At 38.7% G+C, this 12,601-nt stretch overlaps 1 protein-coding gene across 1 annotated transcript in view; it reads left to right on the top strand.

Moving 5' to 3' along the window:
• Positions 1-314: 314 nt before the first annotated feature.
• LOC146312021 (protocadherin-15-like) overlaps positions 315-12,601 on the top strand; it is a 232,436-nt gene continuing 220,149 nt past the window's right edge. The window contains exon 1 of the mRNA XM_084740319.1: positions 315-732. The gene's annotated coding sequence lies outside the window, so the exon portion shown is untranslated. The remainder of the gene's footprint in view (positions 733-12,601) is intronic.

Here is a 12,601-nt window from a genome sequence, read left to right on the forward strand (position 1 = left end):
ACGCGGTGCTCGTGTGCTTCCCTCTCCGCCATGGGGCGCAGAGACCGGAGCGGAGCGGAACGGAGCAGAGCAACCGCCCGGTAATCCGTGCGCCTTTTTGCCGTGGACATAATTAGATTACGGCGGTGGTGCGCCGACGATCACTGCTGCCTGCTGCTCCTGCGGTAAACGCACGGGTACCTTTACGGCAAAAAAACACCTCCCTTATTTCTGACTCCGCATCGCCTCTCCCCCTCTCTCTTTAGTCTCTCTCTCTCTCTCTCTCCTCCCCCCTCCCTCCCTCCCTCACTCTGTCTCTCTGGTTGAGAAAGCAAAGGGGGAATACTAGAGCAGATATACTGTTACCCTGCCTCTCTGCTTCCTCCACAGCTCTTGCAAGTCCCACACTGACTGGGGACTCAAACTAAAGGAGGACTGGCAGGAGAGGGAGACTGCACGAGGGGCCACAACAGTCTTTTTATTTTATGTGTGACTTGAAAATATATATTTTTTTCGTCTTCTTGAAGGCGCGGACGTATTTCTTCCCCTCCACCACTAACCGCCCCACCACCCCAAAAAAAAAAAAAGTGGGGTCGGTCTTTTTAAGCCAGCCAGGCGGGTGGATGAGGAGTTGTGTGGATGTTATTTCCTGGATTTTGTCTTCGGGCTGTGTCTCACCGCGGCCCAGAGACGGCAACAGTGTGTGGAAAAGTAGATTTGTATGTTAAACATGGCTTCAACGAGGATAACGCGGTAAGTCTTGCAACGCATCCTTCTTTAAACTATATTATTTCATGAAACATCTCTGACTTATTCAGTGCACGTGAGGTGCGTTTAAGGGCCTGAAAGCAGCGTGTTTATTGCATTTCCATGGCTGCATACTTTATGGTCGACATTCTTTTTGGTAAAAAATGAAGAAGTTTGCATGCAGGAAGAAACCGCTGCTACTGCAACTAAAATAGAAACAAAAGACAGATATAAAGACGTGGTTCAGCTGCTGACACATGCTTTGATAAACTCTACTTGTCTTTTTACACGACAGTATCGTCAGTAACAGTAGTTTGAACAGTTCTTCTTCTTCCTCTTGCTCGTGTTGCAGCAGGTTAAATGGGAGAATGTCGCTGTCCGCGGTGCTGAAACCGGCCGAGGAGGATTACTGGTGCCGCTTTAGTAAATACACGTCGACTTGAATTAATTCGAGACAACTCAGCACATTTATATGCAACACGCTGCTTTAATTGACCCCTGCATCTCCTGGAGCTGTTTGCTATCAGTGATGGACAGTGATCATGGCGATAAAGGTTGATTAAACACGGATTTAAGTCGTTTTTATGTAGCCTTCACCATCCTGGCTTTGCCTTACAGTTTTTTATCTGATGTTTAATGAGATATTAAACTGGATAAACTGAGTAAAGTTGTATTTCTGGTTTGTAGTTGAGCAGCTCACACACTCCCCTGTACTGTAATTGATCTCCCATTTCATCTGAAAGAAGAGTGTGGTGTGTTTTCAACAAGTACCTTATGCTCTACTACAGTACAGTATAAAGTAGGGCTGCAACTAACAGTTATTTTCATTGGCAATCAATCTGTCCATTATTTTCTCAATTAATCAATTAGGTGTTTGTTGGAAAATAGTGATAAAGCAGTTTGTTGTCATAAAGGAGTAAAAGAACCAGAAAATATGCACATTTAAGAGGCTGGAATCAGAGAATTCTGACTTTTTGACCCAAAAAATGACTCACAATCAATTAATAATCAGTTAAATGTTGCAGCTCTAATACAAAGTATATGATCTGTCTGTCTCAGGGTCTTCTTTCTGTGGTCCTGTCAAAAGCAGGTTACCTCACACAAGCAGCCTGTGTGTCTCGGATTATGAAGACAGAGAGAGAGTCATCCGATTACCTTAAATTACTGCAAGCTGTCGCCTCCTCAACACAGAGCAGATAGTGAGGGGAGAAAGTCAAAGGTGACAGTAAAGCAGGTTTTTTTTTTTTTCTTGTTGATTATAAAGCTCTTACAATATGGCTTTCACCTTTATGAGGAACTTTATCCTGCTTTATCCTAAATGCAAAGCTTTGCTCGATCACGTGTGAAAGTGGAGTGTACACACAGGTAGTAGAGCTATTTAGTGCTAAATAACCAGCAGGGGAAAACACATGGCTAAATATTGCTGCTGTGTGTGTGTGTGTGTGTGTGTGTGTGTGTGTGTGTGTGTGTGTGTGTGTGTGTGTGTAATGATGAAGCAGAGAATTCCCAATGGATTATGTGCCATTGCTTTTCTACCTGTGTGTGCGGTGTGAGGGTGGGATTGTGAGGTCTTATGTGTGTGTGTGTGTGTGTGTGTGTGTGTGTGTGTGTGTGTGTGTGTGTGTGTGTGTGTGTGTGTGGTGGTGGTGGTGGTGGGGGTCAGACAGACAGAATGTGTTTTGTGAACCTGGGACCCCTCCACTCGTCACCATGTCAAATCCTGTTAGTCACGCTGGATGACAGAGGCACCAGGACTTCGATTTAAATAACTGCTGCTAAGTCCTACTTGCCTTTTCAGTGGGAGGTTGTCTGTGAAGGGGTGTTTCACAGTTATGAAAATATTTAGTTAGTTAATTAGTGCAGAAAAAAATGTGCATTTAATCATGCTCCATTTTTAAAAATACCCCTTTTGGACTTCTGATCTTGAAAAAGAAATACTTTTTGCTTTACTAAATTCACATTTTAGAGTCATTTATTACTATTTTGTCTGGCTTTGATGTTTGCACTCCTTACTGATTTGATCCTTGCAGTGATTGTACAAATTCCTAAATAAAATCTCCTAAAAGGCCAATTAAAGGGACACTTCGCCCCAAAATTAAAAAAAAAAAAACACACACATTTTCCTCTTACCTGTGCTGCATATTGTCTATCTGTTGCTGAGTTTTGGAGATATCAGCCAACAAATACCTTTGAAAAACCTCAACTTCTGAACAAAAAACATTGCTGTTGAGTTTTTCAGATGTAGTTTTTGGTGCTTTGAGCACCACAAGCTGAGAACCATCTGGTTCCATTATATTCACAAGAAGGTAGAAACCTCGATGGTAGATATCTTCGAGACTCAGCAACTCACACCAAAACTATCTGGGTGGATAAATAGCACTGCAAGTAAGAGGAAAGATGTGTATGATTTTAGGGAGAATTGTCTCTCTCTCTCTCTTTTTTTTTTTTAGCAAAACATCCAATCATTTTTAATCAGATCTTTGGCATTATGTCTTCTAACCAGTCTTACACTAACTTTTTGTTACAGTGTGGTAATCAAACAGCATTGACAACACTTTTAATCAGCTTGTGTACAAATGTTTCAGGGTTTTAAGGATGGTTCCTCTAAAGCAGATCAAATCATCATCTGTTCTGTTCTTCATGTGTGAAGCATGTAGTTTTCAAAGCAACCTGGATTGCAGAATGTTAGAGTATTTTTGTGATTTAACGAAATACACACAAACAAATCTATTCATGCTTCTTTTCCCAGTGGTTTTCAGTCAGGGTCAGCGGTTAGTCATTTGCTCATTGAATGATACACATGTGGGATGCTAAATTTACAAGGTGATTGGATAAACTCTCCAAATATTTCCACTTAATAAGGTCCACAGTTAGGATCCGCTGCTTATTTGTGCTATTTCTAAATGCTTCCATTTTTCTGTTGTCTTTTGACATAAATGAAAGAGATTTTTTAATACCAGAAAAGCATCAGAATTCACTTAAGGTCTCACCTCCTTGTAGCTCCTTTACATATTTTTTTTACAGGTTTTTCCCCTGCAGTTGTTGTACAGTAGACAGTATAGTGTACATGAAATCATCATGAGACCAACCCAAGCTATTAAAAATGTATTAAAATGTCAAACTAAAAGGGCACTCGGAGTGCACAGACCTCTGCCAAGGCACATAGTCACTCTTCTATGATATGCAAATCTGCAAGCACAAATTTCATGGTCAGTATTATTGCTTGTTCTTGTGAAGCGTACAGTTTGAAGAGGAGGAGGAGAAAAGAGGAAGAGATCTCTACTGGAGTTTATTGCAGACAATTCAGATTTGGATGTGAGTGAGAGTATAACTAGTCGAATGATATGTTTGTGTTCACGTTTCCGCAGCCACACCTTAGTTTGACAAAGAAAGTGTTGTTACAATTGTGGTGAGGTTACAGTTGTACCAATTCTCCTATGAAACTACTTTCTCCAAGTCAAGTCAAGCCACTCTTTGTTATATAGCACCAAATAATAACAGAAGTTGGCTTAGGGCACTTTTCATATAGAGCAGGTCAAGACTGCACTCTTTATAATATTATTTACAGACAAACAATAGTTTGCACCAAGAGATACACCTTCCCAACACATTTAATGAAAATCGGGCCAGCAGTTTTCTGTAATCTTGCTGACAGACACACGACTGAACCGAGAGCATAACCTTGTTGGTCGACTTAAATATATCCTATGATACCAAGATGTATTTCACAGATAAGATGCGATGCAAAAAGTATTAGATACTAATGGATCTGAAGATTGTGAATAAGCAAAATGTATTTGGGCTACTAAAGCTAGCTACCACCACATAGTCTATGCAGACAGCTCGCCAACAGCATAGCTAAATTCTGCTTACTTCTGCAGAGTAAGCATTTGGGAACTGAGGATGCTAACTGTTGAAGTTTTGAAAGTAAAATTGTTTCCAATTTTTGCTTGATATGCAACTTCGGGTGCTCAACAGTCTGGGGTCTCTGTTGCTGTATTTTATGCTTCATAATCCACCGCACATTTTCAATGGAAGACAAGTCTGGACAGCAGACCAGTCCAGTACCTGAACTCTTTTACTACGGAGCCGCACTGTTGTAACACGTGCAGAATGTGTCACATCACTGTCTTGCTGACATAAGCAGGGACGTATCTGAAAAAGACGTCATCTGGATGGCAACATTTGTTGCTGCCATGGCCGCTAACACACCCCCATAACATCACAGATGCTGCCTTTTGAAGTTAGTACTGATAACAATCTGGATGGTCCTTTTCCTCTTTAGCCAAGAGAATGTGACATCCATGATTTCTGAAAACAATCTGAAATGTCAGCAGCCTCTCTGGATACTGTTGATATATGGCTTTTGTATTGCATTGTAGAGTTATTTCATTTGTAGCTGCAGCAACAAACTCTGTTCATTGACCATTGTTTCCCTTATATATTTCTTTGAACATAAAATATCTTGAATACAAGTCAAAAAGTATTTGCAGATCTTTTCACTCTGTTTTTACATACATTTTACACAGCGCCACAACTTTTTTGGAGTTGGGGTTGTAGTTTACAAATATAGGCTGTGTTTTTTTTTACCTCAACAATTGTCTGGAGTGGCGTTGTTTCCTCACTGGGGCCAAACAGGGTCATAATAAGCAGAGCTTACTAACTAGCGCGGTTTCCACAGGGCTTGGTGTGACTGGTAGAGCCTTACTCAGATTTCATTACAATCACCTGGGACTGCGCCAATGACAGTAGTGGAATAACTGTGACAATGACCACAAACACACTGCGAAATACTTCCCCCACCCCACCATCCGTCTGAAGTTAAGGCGAGCTCGAAATCCCCAGTGATTCAGTAAAAGCCTCATCATAGAAACAGTTTGACCTTGTACGACCTCTGTCTGTGCACATGGAAATAATGGCCTGCAGTTTGACTATTTGAACCGTCAAATTCAGACGGGAATGAAGGTCTGAGTTTACCAGCAACATTCATTTTGTCGGTAACTGTGAGAAAGCACTTCTGTGTGTCCAAAGCTTGTTTATTTGTACGGAGTCAAGTTCAGGTCTCAAATATCGAAAAATGTTTTTTGTTTGGGCTTAGAGTTTTAGTTTTAATGATGGTTGCATTGCCTCAGAATTTATCTCCTTCTTATTTATCTCTCTCAAATATCAAAATTTCTATTTGTAAATCATTGTATTATGACAAACCTCAAAATAATATCTCAAAATAATGACTTATCACATAATAACTGTTATCCCAAAATAAAGATAAACTCTCTCAAAACATTCAATTATTTATCTTGAACTTAACAGTTAGTATCACAAAATAAGTCAAATAAAAAGACTTCTCAAAATAATTTCTCAAAATGATGGCTTAGTATCTCAAAATAATTAAACATTGTCTCAAAAATAATGACTTATTTATATTGAAAAACATATTATCTCAAAACATATCAAAGTAATGACTTAATTAGTTAGTAATCAAATTTATAAAGTGTTTTGAGAAAGCGTCATTAGTTTAAGATATTAAGTCTTTATTTTAAGAACATTTCTCATTATGATGACTTCAACAGGGCTTAAACCATTACCTTGTGACACAAGGTAAAGGTTTTCATTTCATGGAACCTTTAATTAGTAAAGATTAACTCTAATGTTTCGGTTGTGTATTTTATTTTAACATGTTAAGTTAATGACATGAAAAGGCATTCAGCATTGCCGATGATTCAGTTTTTGTATGTGATTCACAGTTGCCCTTAACCCAGACGCTAATTATCACATGAATGCATGTTATAAAATCAAACAGGACTGTTGTGTAAGACAGCCGCTGTCCCTGCATCTTGATTCTCTTATCATCACAGCAATAACTGACTGAGATACCAGATAATAATTTGGTGCTGCTGTAATAGTCTATTTCCACACATTATCGCTGCAGATTGTTTGTGATGGTCTTGTTTCATCCAGGGGGCCTCTTCTTTTACTACCGCTTTTGATTTTTACCAACGGATCCACGGTGCTCGCTAAAGATTTAGAGCCCTCATTTCAGCTTTATTTACATGAACTTCCTCCACACCTGTGATATCCCACTCTCTCTGCATACGGTCCCTTCCTCCCAGTGGCCACACTACCTATTAGAAAGATGTCATATTGAATTAGCCACACTCATGTGAGCAAGACTAACTATTCTTATTCCTGACAGATAGCAGTCTATGGCTGAGTTCCTCGGTTTCTATCTGATAGAAGTGGACAGTGTGCAGAAAAGCATGTGTTCTATATCTGATCTTTTTTTATTATTACAAATTTTAACTTGTGTTGCCCAGCTTCTATGCATTCATAATGTAGGCAAAGCCATTTTCGCTCTCTAAATATGACCATTTTTCCTTTGTGCATTTCTGCATAGACTCACACTTCTGTTTTTGATTTTGTTTTGTTTTTTTTGGTCAACTGAAATCATAATTTTTAACACTTCTTTCAAACTTTGTCCGACTGTGTTGTTGCACCTGTACTGGTAACTATATTTGGCTTAATGCTTAGAACAAGCTGTCATAGACACGTCTTACTGAGTTAGTCAAGCCTCTGTGAACAACACTAGCCGCTTTGTAACTAAAAACATATTCTGTGGGTTTATGAACTTTGTTTAAGTGTTCCTGTCAGATGAAAGAACGTGTGGTGAGTTTTCGGGTCATGTTAGCCTACTTTCCACTAAAACACATCAGGAACTACTAATCCTGAAAGTAGCTCATTCAAGACCCAAATAATAGGCCTACCATTCTTTTTTGGAAATTGCTGGCGCTGCTGTTTATGGTTTCGGCTGATTTAAGACTCTGCCCTCCATACAGAGCTACAAGCATCAATATGTGTGTGTCATTAGAGCATTGTGGTACCTTTGTGGATAATGGAAGAAGTGAGAGGAGGGTGAAGATGTCTGCTCGTCGATTATATCCCTGTGGTATTGTTATTTTTGGAGATTCTTGAGCTTCAGACTGCATTTATCATTAATGTTGGTCCAAAGAGAGTGTTGCTCTTTGACATAGTCTTTTTTTCTCTCTGGGTCATTATTAAACCTTTATGTAAACAGGATGTCATACTATTCCTCCAGCACTGCCAGCAGGTTGACATTGTTTTCTCAAGTATAAGATGGTTTACCATGTATTTTGGTTCAGACTTTCATGTCTCCTCAAAGCACCAGCTGCTAACATGGCTGTAGACTTTAAAAAAGGGTTAATATATTTTTTAAATATATTTTGATAATTTAATAGTCTGCCTCAGAAGAATGAGTGAGCTAATTCAGCTGCACATCTGCACAGTTGGCTGTTGCTGAGCTAAAATAATTTGGAAAATTTTAACATGACACCCGATCCAACTCAAATTTTACATTTGATTTTGGATATTGTTGTATCATGAACAAGTGTTGCCTGATAATTTTCTATTATTTACCATTGCCCAGGCAGTCATTAGATCCACATTACTGATGATTATTTATCAAAAATGTCATGGTGTTAATATTTTGTGACAGCACCAATTGTCATCTCTACAATATCGTCATAATATAGATAAATTTTGATATTGATTTTAGTCAGAAATATTGTGATATTTGATTTTGTCTTGCTTTTCTTTGTTTATATGTCATTTTAGATATATAGATATATTTGTATGTTGTGAAATAGCTTAATAATATTGAGATGTTATTTAGAAGTCATATTGCGCAGCCCCATAATCATTTTATTTTCCGTGGCTCATTGTTTAGCTGTCGGTACACAACTTTACTGTTCAGGTTCACTCTCACCAATCTCATAACGTTCTTTTCAGCAGCAGCAGGCATGTTCAGTGGAAAGGCTCTAAAAGTCTACTCGATTCTACTTTTCAAGTTGTTGTCAGCCTTTCCATTGCAGTTTAAAGACCTGCGAAGATTAGTCAAATTAGACTGCTGATATATGAAAAAGCGATGGTTGTTTTCACATGGAAGAAACTAAATATTAGATTTTTGTGGTTTTCTTTTAAGCTCAGCGTGAGAGCCTTATTGCATTTAGTGTTGTTGGTTGAATTTCTGACTCTCCTCTGCTTTGTACCTTCCGGATGCACAAACACACACGGAGTGAAGCAAAAGAGACAGGTTACATTACTCGAGTAACTCGTTATGTTACTTGATGTGCAGTAAAAGCTTCCCAAAAACAGTAATTTATCAATGTAATCCATCCAAAACCAAAGAAAGGCATACGTCAACAAGTTGAGCCAAAGCTTCTCCCCCTCAAACAGCCGTGTATTGTTAGACTCAGCTAGTGTCTGTGCAGGAAACCAGAGACAAAGAGGTTTTTAAAAGTCTCTGTGATCAGCTCTCAGTACTTCTGTAGCTTCTAACTAAATCTCTGTGGTTGGAAGTTAAATATTTCTGTGTCCCTGTTTGTATTTTTAAACATCTGCTTCGTTCTTTGTAGTGTTTCATGTTTGCTTCCAGCTGTGGTTGTGTTAAGTTACTACCGATTATTAATTTAATCTTCTGGATGAATAAGGCTTTGACTTTGGCATCAGTCCATCTCCTGTATGCTTTCTTTGATAACGCCATGATGATGTGCTAAAGCACAATGAACATAAAACAATCTGATTAAAATAAAATGCTGTGAGTGCTTGACCAATTAGAAATGTTCAGTGCTTAGGGCCCACCCCCAAGATTTCTGTATTTTTGGGAAAGTACTATCCCCACACGTGGACTTTTAGGGGTGTAAAATAATGTTCCTGGAACTTAATTTAGATCATGGTCCCTGTGGTGAAAATGCACCAGAGTTTGTGTTCTAAAGGTTCATAATTCTTGGGGAAAGGTCCTGCAGGGGAAATGCGGCTATAGTGGAGACCGTAGCAGCTAAAAAGTCAGATATTTCAAACGGGAGTTGGTGGAGACCAAAAACATAGCTAAAAATAGAGTGAACATTGGACTTACATTCATCAGGTGGCTCAAAAATGGCACAAGTTATATCAATTTTAAAGGAAATGCTGTTAACAATGTGGTCACAACTCATGTCTGTTGCGAAAAATCTTGAGTCTAATAATACTGGAATCAGTCTTTTTTTTTTTTTACTGTAGAATGTCAGCTACTGAGAAGTCACAAAACTCTTCATATTGTTTGTTTAGCTGCCAGCTCACTACTCCAGTCTTCTATGGCATCCAATACGTTTCTTCAAGACAGTAAACACAGAGATGACTCACACATTCTGTGATCCTGAAGAGTAGGAGTTTAGTTTATTTTCTTTATTCCTAGGTATTGCATTCCTTCACATATTGGGCCAAAGGTATGGGTGAGTTTGGCTGTTGTGTTCCAACTCCAGTGCAGGAGTGTTGATCCTCATTGACATTTTGCTGCAGTTTGTTGGTTGTGGTGCCAGCTGCTGTTTTGAATGCTTCTGTGTGAGGGATTGAGTTTACATTCAACAATACAACCGAGTTAATTGTTCCTAACAAGATTATCTGCCTGCTGGCCAAAACACTGCCTGGAATCTGCATATCTGGCAACACAGACAGGAGAAACAAAGAAGCAAATTAGCAAGAGCCGCCTAACTTATTTTCTTTGGGACCAAATTTTTATTCCATTTATTGCTTATGAAGAACATCACAAATTGTATTGAACTGTTCACAGTGAGTAACCACTTTGTATAATTCTAACAGGCAGAATAAGAACAAATGATGAAGAAAGTGAGCGGGTGAAAAATAAAGAAAGTTAAAAAAGCAATTTATGGCAACTTATAAAAGGAAATAAAATTCTCAACATGAACTCAACGGCATGCTAATTTTCCAATTTATACCTCATCACACTCTAGATTTTCATTTCCCTAGACCCCCAGTTTCCAAAACTGGGTCGAAAATTTGTTTTTAGTTGTTTGTGGTGGGTCCCTGCACAAGGAGAAGTTTACTAGTGTGCTTGAGTCCCAGGGTAAGATTAAATGAACTCAATTTTAATCCTGTGTGGTAAAAGTTCTGAGAACCCCCTGCCCCAGTTTAATACCCTAAGTAGCTTTCGATCTGATCAGGGGCTCCTAAACCTCTTCAGTCTTGGACCCGAATAAGAAAGAATTAATCAATGAGCCATATTATAACATGGTGCTGTGTTTGCCATGTAGATTCACCATCTCCACTGTGGATGCTTACTCATAATTTTGACATATTGAGGCAATGATACATGGCCAACAACAGTTGGTGCAATGGCAATCTCTTTAGTGTGGCTGGGAATGTGAAAGTGGGACATAACCAGTGGGCAATGAGGTAATGAAGTAGCAGGCTTTCACCCATGTTGCAGTCACCTAAGGCAGCCTGCTTTTATGACACCATTCTGGAAACAGTCAACACAGCTGCACTGGTTATTTAGGGTCACAAATGTGTTATTTGTTATTTTATAACAGACCAGGTGGTCATGGTGTTAGGAGCAGGTAACAAGTCACAGCATTAAAAATTGAATTTGTACAGTATTACCTTGAAACAAAAGGGAATGTTTGGATCATAAGGGAGGATGAATTTTTGTATCATCACGTGATAATTACCAATTTTGACTTCGAAGAATTAATGTGCCTATAACACTGTCAAAACATCAACCTATATTACCTCATTATTATCAGGCTATTACAGCATTTATTAAGTTTACATAACCATCTTTACCAAACCATATTATTGTCAGCGGGTCACTATTTTTTTTAACTAAACTAGTTTGCTTTGCTGCAAACTTTCAGTTTCATCTCACGCAGGGTACACACTTGGGTACTTGCCAATACTAAGTACAAGTACTTAATAATGCCATTAAAGTTCTTACAATAACTTTCAAAACATGTTTTATTTTCAGTAGATGGTCACTTTTTAAATCTAAGAAATCACTGTTGCTGTGTAAGTGTAACCATAGTTACTGTACACATTACATTTTTAGGTTATTTGTAGTAAGTTACTTTACTGATTTTGTGTTCCTTATTAAGCTGTGCAGTTTACTGTGTATGTGATATATTTCAGTTTAATAATTTCACAACGTTATTATGGATTTGCAGAATTTAGTTTACTATTATAAATGGTGTTATATATGATAATTATTCCATTATCATTTACAGCATTTAATTTAACATTTACATGTGTAGTATTTAGGTTTGTTCTTCATGTCTGTCTTGTCCAAGAGCTCATTAGTTCCTACCTGCCGTTGTTTAGGGGGAACAGGTATGAGTGTGGTGCCATGTGTGCAACAGTTTTGTTGACCCTGCTGTGAACCCTGAAGAGTGAAGTTGCGTGTCCTGAGCTGTCAGGCCGTTTTGGTGAAGAATAAGTTCACAAAGAGAAGTTGTAGCGTCAAACGTCTTGAACTCTGCATCAAGGTGGTTCTTCAGAAGTTTACTTGTATTGAGCAGCTACTTTTCATGATGTGTTATCGGGTATAGGGAATAAGAGTAGTTTTATGAGTATGAGGACGTGAGGACAGTAGCGGACCGATACCCGATGCTGGTATCCGTATCGGTGCATCCTTAACACAAACACAGGTGTGATACCAGCAGCTTGGTCAGTTTTCCTATGCTTCAAATTATGACGCTTCCCCTCAAACATCATTGCTGGAGGCACCTCTCTAGTGTTACAGTTAGATGAGCTAATGAAGTCAGGTGACATAACTTAAAGAGTGAGACAGTTTGTGTACGGAGGAGGTGGGGTGGACAGATGGGTCAAACAAAGAGATGATGCATATTTATTATTTCTACTGAGTGTCATATTTTTAATTATATAGGACCAAGCTGCAATATTTGACAAGTGAGGTGTGATTAAGTGTTGGTTGAGTCATGAGTTCACCTTAATATATTTACTCTATGACTTCTAGTGGTATTCAGTGTTGCTGATTGGCAGTTTTTACTGTATTTGCCCAAGTTTTGAT

Source organism: Lutjanus erythropterus, chromosome 17, assembly GCF_056507025.1.
Source record: "Lutjanus erythropterus isolate fLutEry1 chromosome 17, fLutEry1.hap2, whole genome shotgun sequence".
Lineage (NCBI taxonomy): Eukaryota > Metazoa > Chordata > Actinopteri > Lutjaniformes > Lutjanidae > Lutjanus > Lutjanus erythropterus.